The 14,368-nt window shown below is 35.9% G+C and overlaps 1 pseudogene; it reads right to left on the minus strand.

The window, feature by feature from the left end:
• Positions 1–11,234: 11,234 nt before the first annotated feature.
• On the minus strand, positions 11,235–12,865 carry LOC134375959 (olfactory receptor 1C1-like; annotated as a pseudogene).
• Positions 12,866–14,368: the final 1,503 nt, after the last annotated feature.

The following is a 14,368-nucleotide window of genomic DNA, read 5'->3' on the forward strand; positions in this document are numbered from 1 at the left end:
ATGAAATTCTACCATTTACAGCAATTTGGATGAGCCTGGAGGAAGTTATTCTAAGTGAAACAACCAAGGTACAGAAAGAGAAATACCACATATTCTCACTCATAACTGGGAACTGAATAGTTAAATAAACAAATGAATAATAAAAAGAGACAGAGAGAAAGAAAGAAACAACAATCACAATAATTGAACTTTTAGAAAACTAGAGGTGGAAAAGGGAGGAGGGGAGGGAGGGGGCTAATGAGGAATTGTTCAACAGACACAAAGAATGATTGCATATTGTAATGATGAATAAGCTAACTATTCAGATCTAACCACCACACGTTGTACACAATTATTGAAAACCAACTTTGTACTGCACATGTATGTATAATAAATTATCTAAAACTTTTAAAAATATGCTCTTAAATAAACCTCCAAACAAAGTTTTGCATTAGACAAATCAATTTTAAATAAGAAAAGCAAATGTGGAGGACTTTTACTACCTGATTAGCAGACTAACTATAAAGCTATGATAGATAAAACTGTGTTATTTGCATTAATATAAGCAAATGGATCTGATAAAACATACAGAAATAGATCCACAGATTTATAGCCAACTGATTTTCAAATAGAAGGGTCAAAGAAATTCAATAGAGAAAGAGTTTTCTTCATTAAAATTATATAGAAAATTTATTCATTTAAAGAAATCAGAAATGTTAGTTCATGCCATACACAGAATTCACTAGAAAAGGGTCATTGAACTAATGACCCTTTAGTAAAAGGTAAAACTATAAAACTTGTAGAAGAAAACAGAAGAAAATCTTCATGAATTTGGAGTAGTCAAAGATGTCTTACATAGGACACATGCCAAAAATAATAAACCTAAAACATAAAATTGATAATACTGACCTCAGGAAAATTAAAAACTTTGCTCTTTAAAAAAATGTTAAGGAAACGATAGGCAAAGCAAAAAATGAAAGAAAAAAATATATATATACACATACATACTCATATATACATATATATATATATATCTACCCAACCTCTAATTATTATTTTTTTAATTGATTATGCACATTGCATGGGATACAAAGCTGTTACCATTTGTGTCCAAGATGTGATGGTCAGATCAATACTATCAGCATGCCCATTACCTCAAGTTGTGATTATTCCCCATGTACCCCACTCAATTAATCCCTGACCTACTTCCTCCTCCCCCCACCCCCACATCACTCTGTAATCCATGGTGTGCTCGCTCACTCTGCAAGTCCAGCACACACTGTGGTCTTTGTTTCCTTCTTTCTCTCTTAGCTCCCACTTATGAGTGAGGACATGTGGCATCTTTTCCTCTGTGCCTGGTTTATTTCACACAACATAATTTTTTCCAAGCTCATCCATGTTGCTGTGAATGGCAGAATTTCATTCTTTTTTTATAGTGGAACAGTATTCCGTGGTGTATATATATCACATTTTCCTTATCCAGTCATCTGTCAATGGACATTTACATTGATTCCATATCTTGGCTATTGTAAATATAACTGCAATGAATATAGGAGTGCATATATCCCTTCAACATGATTACCTCCTTTCCTTGGGGTACATACCCAGAAATGGGATTGCTGGATCATATGGTATATCTATCTGTAGTTGTTTGAGAAACCTCCAGACTATTTTCCATAATGGCTATACTAATTTACAGTCCTACTAACATATAGGAGCATTCCCCTTTCTCCACATCCTCATGAGCATTTGTTATTCTCTGTTTTTTTGATAATAGCCAATCTAACTGGGGTGAGATGATATCTCAGCATGGTTTTGATTTTCATTTCCCTGATGCTGAGTGATATTGAGCATTTTTTCATGTGTCTATTGGCCATTTGTAAATCTTCCTTTGAAAAATGTCTATTCAGCTCCTTTGGCTATTTTTTAATTAGGGTACTTGTTTTCTTACTGTTGAGTTGCTTGAGTTCTTTGTATGTTTTTGTTATTAACCCCTTGTTGGATGCAGTTTGCAAATATTTTCTCCCATTCTGTAAGTTTCTTTTCACTGTTTGAAAAACATTGTTTCTGGGCCGAGCCCGTGGCGCACTCGGTAGAGTGCTGCGCTGGGAGCGCGGCAACGCTCCCGCCGCGGGTTCGGATCCTATATAAGAACGACCAGTGCACTCACTGGCTGAGTGCCGGTCACGGAAAAACTACAAAAAAAAAAAAAAAAAAAAAAAAAAGAAAAACATTGTTTCTTTTTCTGTACAGAAGCTTTTTAGTTTGACATAAGCCCATTTGTTTATTTTTCTTCTGTTGCCTGTGCTTTTGGGGTCTTATTCATAAAATCTTTGCCCAGTCTTACATCCTGAAGTGAAGAAACATTAACTCCTGATCTATAATCTGAGTTGCAAATATTTTCCTAAGTTGACAGATTTTTTAATACTTTATTTTTAACTTGTAAAATTATTTCCATTTAGTAGTACATTTTGATCCTTAATTTTACTTTTTTATATTTTGAACATTTTTTAGAAATACCTTCTGTAAGGAAAGTAAAACCAATGCAAAATAAAGAACAGCTTAGTCAGGCCCACTCACCTCACATCTGTTACAAATGGGCAAGATTCAGTACATTCCCTAGAAACAAGTTATAAAAATAGTGTAATTGCACATGTGTGCCCATTCACTGATTCAGCATGATTGTTGTAATTATGTAGTACTTGGCTTACGGCCCGCTATTGTGTACTAAGTGTATATAAAAGTAACTACTCTGAACTGCTGGTCCGCAGAGCATGGAGGGTCAGTGGAGTAGAGCTTGAGCTTGTGTCTGAGAATAAAGCATGTCTGTGGGAGCTCACATCTGAAGAATAAAGTATGTCTACCTTGCATAAAGCTGACAGAATCTTCTTTCTCACAACCTGACTCACAACCTGCATAGGAAGGGGCAGAAGGATCAGAGATCCAGCCTGACACCTTCCTTACAGATAACCTTTAAAAGATTTCACCATTTTTATCTCAAAACTTTTGCTGTTTTTTGTTTTTTAGAAACTTAGTTTATTTTTTAGGAGTTGTAACCTTCTATATGAAATGTGCAGATCAGATCTTTTTTAAAGGTAAATACTCATTTACTTCAAAATTGTGTATCAAATAGTGTACAGTTATTGAGTGTTATATTCCCACATACATTGGATTCATTTAAAACGATTCTGTTATTAATTCATCTTTTTAACTATTTGCATACCAATTCTCATCGTTTTAATCATTAATGATTTATAGTATGCTTGATAGCCTATAAGGTAAAATTCTCCTCATTGCTTTTATTTTTCAGATATCTATTGGCCATATATATATTTTTTATTTAAATGGAAATTAGATTATGGTTAGATTAGATTAGAAATGGTTTTTCCAGATGTCAGGTATTAAAGATAATTAAAATTATCATGACAATGAGGCTTTCTTTCCAACAAAAGATGTGTAATTTCTCAAAACTATCCTTTTATATTTCAAGAATATCTTACCATTTTACGTATACTAGTTTCACATCTTTTCTATTAAGTTTTGTCCTGAGCACTTTATGTTTCCTATATTTTTATAAATGAGTCTTGTCTTATATAGGATCTAAATAGGTAACGATTTGTGAATATATTGGCACTTCTCCTAAATTTGCTATTGATGTCTGCATTATTAAGTCACCACGTTATAATTCTTACTGCTTTGAGTAATACTTCAGGTGATTCCATTTGTTTCTAGGTATGTAATCATGGTATCTGGGTCAATTCTACCTCTGAAAGGGTAGAAGAGGAAGATTTGACTAAGACTCTAGTACTGTTCATTCTGTTCTGTAGTTCATAAAAATTCACTTTGTTTTTGTGTATCTAGAAACGTATATATTTTTACATTGTTTTTGAAGAAACATTTTCTGGGTGTAGATTTCAATCTAGCATGTCTTTGTTTTTAATTTCTTCCATAATTGGAACATATCATTCCATAGTCTTGACTGATTATGTTTCTATAAAGCACTATATATTTTCCTTTTTTTCCTATGTATCTTTGGTTTTTATCAGCTTACTCTAATATCCTGAGTAGTAGCTCTTTAGAGAAAATTATCTTAATATTTGCAAAAGAGGAGAGGAAGTAGAATGTTTTACTGGAAAACATACAATAAAAAAAACATAATGTAGTTAAAAGTACCTAAAATCAACACTCTTAGCAAATTTTTAATATTCAATATAATATTATTGTCTATATTCTTCATGCTGTACATCCAATCCCTAGATTTCATTATCCTGCCTACCTAAAATTTTGTAAGCTTTGACCTCCATTTCCCCACTTTGCCCACACTTTACTCCTCGTAACCACCTTTCTACTCTCTTTTACTATGTATTCACATTTTTCTTTCTTTTTTAGATTCCAAATATAAGAAGGTAGTTATGTTCCATTTTCTTGAAAGGGAAGTATCTACCTAAATTAATAACAGTTTTTCTGCAGAAGAAAACGCGCACACACACACACACACACACACGCACACACACACGCACACACACACACACACACACACACACACAATGTAATTCCAAAATTACCTCAGCTGTTTTTCTTTATGGAGAAATTTATAATTTGATTCTAATGATTATATGAACATTCAAACTATCTGTAAAAGCCAAGGAAAAATTTTTGGAAATAAAGAGTAAGGTTGGTGGACACCCACTACCTAATTTAAGACTCATTAGAGTAATCAAGAATGTGTGACATTGGTGTAAAAACAGAGACCGTAACGAAAATAAAAAAACAAGCAACTGCTTGTGATAAAAACATATCTAACAAAGAAATTGTATCTACGATTATAAGGAAAACTTAGAGGTCAATAATTAAAAGGCAAACAACCTAATAAAAATGTACAAAAGACTTGAAAAGATATGTCACAAACACGTGGCAAATAAACACATGCAAAGATGCTCAACATCATTAGTCTCTTAAAAATATAAATTAAAGCTGCAATATAATATTATCTGCTTTGCATAAATGCACTAAAATGAATCAAATTAAAATAATGACCATGCCTAGTATTTGTGAGAATGTGACACGATGTTAACATTCATACATTGCCTTTAGGAAAGAAGGTGGTATAGTGAGAGCTTTGGACAAGCTGTTCATCGTTTTCTTTTTAAAGTTAGGTATATACTTACTATATGGCCCAGCCTTTCCACAAATAGTTTTTTTCTTTTATTATTAAGAAAAAGAAAATCATATGTCTTCACAAAGACTTATCCATAGATATTCAGAACAGATATACGTGTAATAACCAAAACTGGAAAAAAAAATGTTTGATGTATATGTGATTGGATAAGCGAATTGTAGTTTACCTATACAATGAATACTAATCAATAAAAAATAAATGAAATATCTACTGATATATGCAACAACGTGCATGAATCTCATTTAATTGAAAGAAGCCAAATAAAAACGACTATATACAGTTTAATTACACCTGTAAAAACCTTAGAAAATGCAAACTGACTGTTAATAACATAAAGATTAGTTGTTTTGGAGAATGGGGATACAGAGAGAGATGAATTATACAGGGGCACATGGAAACACTTGGTGGTGATGAACATGTTTGTTACCTTCATTGTGGTGGTTTTTTGGCTGTAAACATTTGTTGTAACATCAAATTGTCTATTTTATATTTGTTCAGTTCATTGTATATCAATTGTTCCTTGACAAATCTATTTGAAACATTTTCAAGCAGAAGGAAAGCAATCACAGATGCAAGTTCAAAGATCCATGAATAAGTGAAAAACAACAAAAAGAGTACATATGTGATTAAGTGTAAAAATGACTATTTCTGCATAACATTAATAACATCCTGTGAGGGTAAAAAATATTTAAAATTAAACAACACAAGTTTAATTTATCACTTGTGGATAACATCTTCAATAACTTAAATTTAATTATAATTTTATTAACTCTAATAACTTTCATCTGTAATAACATATCTAATAACTTTTTGCCTAACCTAAGCTCATGATGATTTTCACATAAATTGTTAATATCTTCTTCACTTAGGTGTATGATCACTATCATTTGTGATCAGTTGTTTTTATCTTGAAGCTTTTAAGATTTCTTTTTGTCTTTAATTTTAATTCTATTATATGTATGGATGTTTCTTTTTGTTTATTGTAATTGGGGTATGCTGAGCTTCTTGGATCTGTATATTAATATTTTTCATTATGTTTAGAAAGTTCTCAGACATAATTTCTTCAAATATGTTTCTCACCCTTTTTCTTTCTCTTCTGTTTCTGGGGCTCCCACTGAATACACTGGCATTCTTGATGTTGTTCTACAGACCTCTGAGACTATTTTTCCTCAGTCTTAATTACTTTAGAATGGGTAATATTGATGCACCTATGCTAAAATATGCTGATTATTTTCTCTGTCATCTAAACTCTGCTTTTGGGCCCCTCTAGTGATTTTTTAGTTTCCTTTATTATATGAGCTTTTATTATTATATGATTATATATATTATATGAGGGAAGTAGGGTAGAGCAAGATGGCCGACTAGAGGTGTCTGGTGCTCATCCCCCCGCTGTCCAAAAAAAACACCATTGTATTTTGACTAGACTGAAGAAATATGCTGCACAGCACAGAGGAGTGGCAAAATCCTTGTGGAGCATGAAAGACCAGGATAACACAATAGAGAGCAAAGCAAGGCCTCCTGCCTGTACCTCATTGTCATTCTACAGGGGCCCACTTGGAGTCAGGCAGAGAGAAGGTAAGCTGGAAAAACCCCAGCTGTTCACTTGCACCACAAACACCAGCAATCCCTGCCACAGAAGAGTCCTCCAGTCCTCACAGTCTCCAAAGCCAGTTTGGAGAGGAGCTGATAGTTGATTCATCTGCACAGCCTCATAGGAGTAGTCCAGGTAGAGTAACCCCAGCCTCCCAACCTAAGCAGCTGTGGCACAGTGCCATCTTGAAACTAATCCGAACTGTTAGAGTGCATCCTTTCCTTGGGGCAAGTGACAACTGACTCTCTCTATCCTGAGGCTCCACCTTCATTCTACCATGTTCACACATGTGCCATCAAGACAATGACCCTGGCTACCTGGAGTCTAGACTGGGCAGAAAGACTGAGACCCTAGTGTTAGAACCCACATGGCTCACCCTCTTCCCCAGGATAACAGGCAGGCCTGCTCAGTGGGGAAGCTGCCATATAAGCGGCAATACACCACATTTGTGTGCACCTGCTCTGCACAATCTGCTGGCCCACTGAGCCCACAGGTACCCTTGCCAGCCTGACAGCCAATTCGGCAGTTGCTTTGCCTCACCCCATGGATCTCCACAGAGCCACAGGGCCCTACTGTACTAGTGTACACCTACTCCCTGACCAACAGCAATAGGGCAATGGCTTTGCCTCTCCTTGGCAGATCTCTACAGAGCAACTAGGCCCTGCTATACCAGGCACACCTGAAAAACAACCAGAAAACCATTTAAAAAGTGGAAGGAATAAGTTCTCACATATCGATAATGACCTTGAATGCAAGGGGATTAAACTCCCCATTTAAAAGATATAGAGTGGATAAATGGACAGAAAAACAAAACCTAACATTATGCTGCCTACAGGAGACCTGCTCCCTGACCAACAGCAATTGGACAGTGGATTTGCCTCTCCACAGCAGGTCTCTACAAAGCTACTGAGCCTGGCTACACCCTTGAAGGCTTGCTCCAGGATGAATAGCTGATCCAGTGGCCCTCCAAAGAGTTGTCAGGCTCTGCTGCACCAGTGCATGCCAACTGCTAGCCCAACAGTAGACCAGGCAGTGACATTGTCTCAAACGGGCAGGCCTCCATAGAGCCACCTGGACTTTTTGCACTCGTGCACACCAGCTCTTGGACAGGGAGTGTCATCTGCTCCACAGACAGGCCTTCACAGAGCTGCTTAATTCCCCACTGTGCACCAAAGCACACCTGCATCCAGCCCAAAATCTGTTCAGGCAGCACACCACTTCCTGGGAGAGACACCTCTAACTGTATAACCATGCCTGGCCTGATAGCCAGTTGTGCAGTGACTTTGTGCCTCAGAGAGACCACCAAACAACCAAATGGCTCTCTGCACTCATACATGCCTGGCCAAACCACCAGCCTAGAGTCTCTGACTCAGCCAAGGAGAGCAAGTGTTGGCAAAAATGCACATAATAAAGGCCAGTAAGGTACTTGCAGACATCACTAAAGAGGATTACAATCAGAGAAACTGCACATAGATTGCACTGCCGAGTCCCACCAAAACCAAAGCCAACACAACATATGCAACAGACACGTTAGAACCCACATACAGAAAACTCATTTGTTCATAATCTATTCCATAAAATTGGGAAAAGCAACTACTCCATTAGATTGCAGATATCAACACAAGGAACACAAGAAACATGAAAAAGTAAGGAAACATGATACACCAAAGGAACACAAAAAGTTTCCAGTAAAGGACCATGAAAATTGATTACATTGTATGATAAATAAAATAAAACAAAATAAAGAGGAAAAAAGGATTATTATGAAATAACTGTAAAGAAATTTCTTTTTTCTCTTTATTTTAATCAATTAATTAACAATGTAATCAATTTTCATGGTCCTTTACCAATTCCTCCCTTTCCCCACACTTGCTCCTCCGTTCCCATCCCCAGCAACCTCACTTCTATTCTCCTCCTAAACAGTTCAATGAATTACTGTTTGTTGTTTCTTTCTTTCTTTCTTTCTTTCATCTTTCTTTCCTTCTTTCCTTCTTTCCTTCTTTCCTTCTTTCTTTCTTTCTTTCTTTCTTTCTTTCTTTCTTTCTTTCTTTCTTTCTTTCTTTCTTTCTTTCTTTCTTTCTTTCTTTCTTTCTTTCTTTCTTTCTTTCTTTCTTTCTTTCTTTCTCTTTCTTTCTTTCTCTCCCCAGAATAAATAAAAATAAAAATATGCAGTATTTCTCTTTCTGTGCCCGACTTATTTTACTTAACATAATTTTCTCTAAGTTCATCCATATACTTCGAGTGGCAGTATTTCATTCTTTTTTATAGCAGAGTAGTATTCCATTGTGTAAATATACCACATTTTCCTTATCCACTTGTCTGATGACAGGTGTTTAGGCTGGTTCCAAATCCTGGCTACTGTAAATAGAGCTGCAATACGCATGGGAGTACTGGTGTCCCTTTGACATGGTGATTTCCATTACTTTGGGTATACGCCCAGCAGTGGGATTGCTGGATCATGTGGCAGGTCTATCTGTAGTTGTTTGAGGAAACTCCGTGCCATTTTCCATAATGGATGCATCATTTTACAGTCCCACCCGCAGTGTACTAGGGTTCCCCTTTCTCCGCACCCTCACTAGGATTTGCTGTTCTCAGTCTTTTTGATAAAATCCAGCCTAACTGGAGTGAAATGATATCTCAAGGTGGTTTTGATTTACAGGTTGCTAACTGATGTTCAGCTTTTTTTCATGTGTCTGTTGGCCATTCTTATATCTTCCTTTGAGAAATGCCTATTCAGCTCTTTTGTCCCTTTTTTAATTGGATTACTTTTTGTTGTTGTTAAGTTGTTTGAGTTCCTTGTATATTCTGGATATTAATGCTTTGTTGGATGCATATTTTGAAAATGTTTATCCCACTCTGTTGGTTGTCTTTTCACTCTGTTAATTGTTTCTTTTGCTGTGCAGAAGCTTTTTGGTTTGATATAAACCCATTTGTTTATTTTTCCTTTTGTTGCCTGTGCTTTTGGGGTTGTATTCATAAAGTCTACTATGCCCAGTCCTACTTTTGGAAGTGTTTACCCCATGTTTTCTTATAAGAGTTTTATAGTTTCAGGACATATGTTTAATTCTTTAACCCATTTTGTGTTGATTTTGGTATATGGTGAGAGGTACTGGTCTAGTTTCATTCCTCTACATATGGATGTCCAATGTTCACAGCACCATTTATTGAAACATACTCCAGTGTATGTTTCTGGTGCCTTTGTCGAAGACCAGATGACTATAGGTATAAGAGCTGATTTCTGGGTTCTATAATCTGTTCCGTTGATCCATGTGTCTGATTCTGTGCCGGTATCATGCTATTTTGTGTTCTAAACTTTGTAGTATAATTTGGCGTCAGGTAATCTTATGCCTCTGGCTTTATTTATTTTTGCCGGGATTGCTTTGTCTATTTGGGGTCTTTTGTTATTCTATATGAATGTTAGGATTGTTTTTTCCATTTCTGTGAAGAATGTCATTGGTATTTTTATGGTGATTACATTGAATGTATAGATAACTTTGGGTAGTGTGGATATTTTCACAATGTGAATTCTTCCAATCCAAGAGCACAGAATATCTTTCCATCTTCTGGTGACCCCCTTTAATTTCTTTCAAGCATGACTTGTAGTTCTCATTGTAGAGATCTTTCACATCCTTGGTTAACTTTATTCCGAAGTATTTTTTTTGGGGGGGGGTGACTATTGAAAAATGGGCTTACTTTCTTGATTTTATTCCCTGCTAGTTCATTTTTGGAATATAAAAATGTTACTGATTTTTGTGTGTTGATTTTTATGTTCTGCAACTTTGCTGAAATCATTTATCCTCTTGAAAGAAATTAATGTATTCTCTATATGAAAAATGCAGCTGAGAACCTGATAACTTCTCCAAGAGTGAAGAGAGCACTCATAATTGGGAGAGCCTCTGCCCTAAGATGGCTGAAAAGGGATTCTGAGTGGAAAGTGTGTTCCTCTATGCCAGAGACCAATTAGAGACGAAAATGACAAGGGCATGTGTCAACAGAATAAAATCATTGACTGTTTTTGAAGTCAAAGGGATTTAAGGGAAAACATGTTATTTAAAACCTAAATAAATTCTTTGTGTATTTCTTAAGAGAACACATCGTTAAAAATGTGAGGGCCTTGCTGCTTCATTACATTGTGGAGCTTGACTTAGTTAATCCCCCTTTAGTTCTTAATCTGAATTCATAGACATTAATGCCAGGAGAATTAATCCTAATATGCAGCATTTGGGAATTTTATTGCAGAAATATAAATCTCATCACTAAGGCATATTTGTACTGGAGTCAGAGAATACTTACAAGTGGTGGTTTGTATGCACACTATTTAAATTTCTTGAGACTCACTTTCCTTATGAAAAGAAAACTGTTTTCATAGTTTTTTGCATATTTACTCAGAGGATTAAATGAGATGATTCATATAAAGTGCTTAACACAATGTTCAGCATAAAAAAACATTTAATAGCAGTTGGTTTCTATTATTCATCGAGGTCATTATTGCTGTTGAAAGACTGTGCACTTACAAAGCATTTAGTGAAGTGCTCTCTTGATATCCCTGTTTCTTAGACTATAGATGAAAGGATTCAGCATTGGAGTCACTACTGAATACGTAACAGCCGATAGGGTGTCCCTCTCAGGGGTATGAGAGGAGGAGGGGCTGAAGTAGACAGTGATGGCTGTGCCATAAATCAGCACCACCAGTGAAAGCTGGCAGCCACAGGTGGAAAAGGCTCTCTGTTTCCCCTGAGTAGACGGGACCGTCAGGATGGTGAGAAGGTAAGTCCATAAGATACGAGGATGCAGATAAGGGGTGTGAGTGCCAATAGTCTTCCTACTGTAAAAAGGAACATCACATTAAAGGAGACATCACAGCAGGAGAGCTGCAGGAGAGGGATGAGATCACAGAAGAAATGGTGAATGACATTGGAGGCACAGAAGGACAGATGTGCCATCAGGAGAGTACACAGGAGGGCATGGAGATAAGTAACAACCCAGAGCCCTGCCACCAGCTGCACACAAAGGTGAGGATTCATTTTGGTGGTATAATGTAAAGGGTGGCAAATTGCCACATACATGTCATATGCCATTATACAGAGAAGGAGGCTGCCCATATTCACAAAAGACAGGGAAAAGAAGGACTGGGTGAGGCAGTCTGTAAAAGAGTCTGGGTGTTGGTCAAGATGTACAGAACCATTTGGGGGAATGTAGTGGAAGTAAAACAGTTGTCAACAAAGGCCAAGTTACTAAGGAAGAAATACATGGCGGAATGGAGGTGAGAGTCAAAGCCAATGACCTGGATGATGAACAGGTTCCCCGACATGGTGAGTAAGAACATACAGAGAAAAAGCACAGGCAGGGGGTGCTGCTGCTCTGCTGAGCTGGAGAGTCCCCGAAGGACGAATTCCCTGTTAGATTTTTGTTTTCCATCTTCTCATTGAATGTAGAAAAAAGAAATTAAAATTTGGATGCCAGCAATATTAAATCTCTCATTCACAGCTACGTGTGTGTGTGTATGTATGTGTGCGTGTGTAATTATGTACCATCCAAATTCTTGCTTGCTTGGATGCTTGGCAATTACATCCTGTGTTTATGATATTCTGTCTATATATACACATAGACATGCTGAACATACGAATATCAACTTTGTTCAAAAAAGAATGGCCTCTTCCTCCAATTGAAAATGCAAATTATGTGAATAATGACCATTTAAAAAAATTGGGACAGCTATTTTTCTTTGAGCTCAGTAATTATATGATTCATATTGATTTTTTCTATGCAAAATCACTTATTATTTTCAGCAGTCATGCTATTTACTCTGACCTTTCCCAATCTGATGCTCATTCTGTTCATAACCATGATGGCAGATATCTTTATATCAGCTTTCTTTCTTCTCATAAAAATAAGTTTTGGTCATTGATACTCACAAGTCCGTCTCTATTCCTTGGGTTGACAATTGCTTCTTTGGTACATGATGGTCATTTGATGTGGACTGAACTTTCAGGCCCTTGCCTCAGAGCATCTCATGTGAACTATACAGAGAGGGTAACAGTACTTTTCTGTGCCTATCAAAATTCTTCATAGAGTGTCTTGCTGCTTGCAACTCATCACTTACTATCCAAATTCATCTCTGTATCAATCCAATTTATACTCTTTTTATTATAAAGATTATCAATGCAAAACCATATTTATAGCAATCAACAAGCAAGCAAACATCCATATATTCATGCAACTCATACATTCCTTCAGCAAACATTTGAGCATCTTCTATGATGTAGGTGTTGTGAATGACTTCATTAGAAATGAGGAATTTTTTTTCTGACTAAGCTGAATTCATGATGAACCATGTCTTCTGGAATATTGACTTTGACATATTATGATGCCAAAACCTATATATTTTGAGTTTATGTTGTTTTAAATCTAGTTTGCTCTAATGACCTTTCATTAGACCATATGGTTATCAAGCAAAAGACATGTAGAAGTTGGCAGAGATTTGGGATTTCTAGTCCAAGTACAGTTACTTTCTCATAATGTTCCTTAAGTTATCTAAGACTTTAATTTTATTGATTTTTACAACTAGGGTGCTAATGAACAAAAAATTTAGTTATCTTCATGTATATATTCATTTTCAACCTTTTCTGAGATTCGGGTTCCCTCATATTCACAACATATTATTGTTCCTTATCTGTTTAGTTGGATTATTCACTCAAACATCTTAAGATTATTGTATTTCACCAAATGTGTTATTATATATAAGTAAGGAAAACATCTACTTCAACACATACCACACATGTGCAAACATACGTGTGCATGCACACACGCACGCAAATATAGAATTGGGTAGGTAGGATCAATGCCTTAAAAGATGTTGTTCAAGATGCCTCATTTTTTTCCCCTGCCCATCATTTTCATCACAATGTAACATAGTTTAGCACTATACTATATGCACCTCCTGGTTCTGTACTAGGACAGATGATTAATGCTAGAGGACACAATATAGGACATTTGTTTCTATTACAATGTTTTGAATTCCAACTTAATCAGAAACCTCATTGACATTAAGACATTCATCTCCCTATGATTTCTGTCATCTTAATTAATTTTATCACATCCCCTTTTGCCCAACCTGAGGCATGTATGGATAAACCCTGTACTGAGAGGAAATATTACATATTCTTGTACATACATTTCTTTGAGTAAACAGCACCCTTTCAAAGGTGGCTTTCTTCTACTGCAGGATGCATCAGTTACAACATTTTTCTCAATCCTGCATACTCACTCTGAAATATCCCTTTTATGATAAGCATAACAAGTCATCTCTTCTTTTTCGCTGCTTCATTGTGGCCAGTGACAAGTTTAGGAATGAATTTTGATTTATTATGCTGAATCTTTGATATATAACATAAACATGCATATAATTTACACAAAGTGCAACATAGTGCTTATGGAAGCAATAAATAAATGAAAAATTCTGGTAAAAATTTTTGTAATAAATGTTTGAACTTTTTGGAACAGATTTTTCATTTTATATTCTCATTTATAGTACGTCATGTTTATTCCAGAATTTTATCATTTAACCAGGGTTTTTAAAACCTCACTCTACCAGTGAAGTATTTAACAGCTTCATTTAA

The sequence above is a fragment of the Cynocephalus volans genome, chromosome 4, assembly GCF_027409185.1.
Source record: "Cynocephalus volans isolate mCynVol1 chromosome 4, mCynVol1.pri, whole genome shotgun sequence".
Lineage (NCBI taxonomy): Eukaryota > Metazoa > Chordata > Mammalia > Dermoptera > Cynocephalidae > Cynocephalus > Cynocephalus volans.